This window comes from Arachis ipaensis, chromosome B03 (genome assembly GCF_000816755.2).
Source record: "Arachis ipaensis cultivar K30076 chromosome B03, Araip1.1, whole genome shotgun sequence".
Lineage (NCBI taxonomy): Eukaryota > Viridiplantae > Streptophyta > Magnoliopsida > Fabales > Fabaceae > Arachis > Arachis ipaensis.
This window is the reverse complement of record NC_029787.2, coordinates 97,325,384-97,326,233: the sequence shown is the minus strand read 5'-3', so window position 1 is coordinate 97,326,233 and position 850 is coordinate 97,325,384.

Sequence of the window (850 nt, the reverse complement as noted above, 5' to 3'; positions counted from 1 at the left end):
ACTCACTCAGTATTATTTTACCCGATGTTAAAATGAAGTGGATGATAAGAAAAATTAATACGTGTTACTGACACATGCAGACCCAAACTGAATTGTGACAGGCGTGACAGTAAAATTGTTGAAGTTTTGATGCGGTAATAATTAGTGTGATATTTGTTGTAGGTAATGATGATTAAGCATTTGGGTTAGATTTTTTATTGAAAAACAGCGCTGTTGTTTGAAAGCGTGGGTTTGGAGACTTTAAATGGGTATTTGAACCGTGTGAGGCAGCGTTTATGTTGTATATGAATAAGAAGAAATATATAATTGTAAATGTGGAAATTAGGTCTTGAAATAAAAAAAAAAAGGTATAATAAGAAGAATTGTAAATGTGAGTGTAAGTGTGTGATGTAATGTCTAGACTTGGAAGTTGTTCAATCTATCCGAATAAAAAAAAGAATTAGGCCAAATCTGTAAAAATAGAATTATAATAAATTTAATTTTGAAGTATAAATTGATAGAGCAATATAAACATTGGAAAAAAATGTTACTACCGTTGAAAAATGACAATGACTATACGGTTAAAAAAAGTTTAATTTTTTAAGAGTAAAGATTGAGACATAATTGTCATGGTATTTATCGTGGAATAGAAAATATGAAGGAAGCATGTAGGGATGAAAATGGGACGAGTCGAGCTGAATTTTGACTTATACGAGTTTGACTCACGTTGTAAATAGAGGGTCCAAATTTAGGTAAGTTACCTCTCATATGTTTTTTCTTTTAGGTCGAGCCCAACTTAATTAAAATCTCGACAAGTCCATGAGCTTATATCAAAAGTCTATTTGGTAAATTATAACTCAAAAGTATAAAT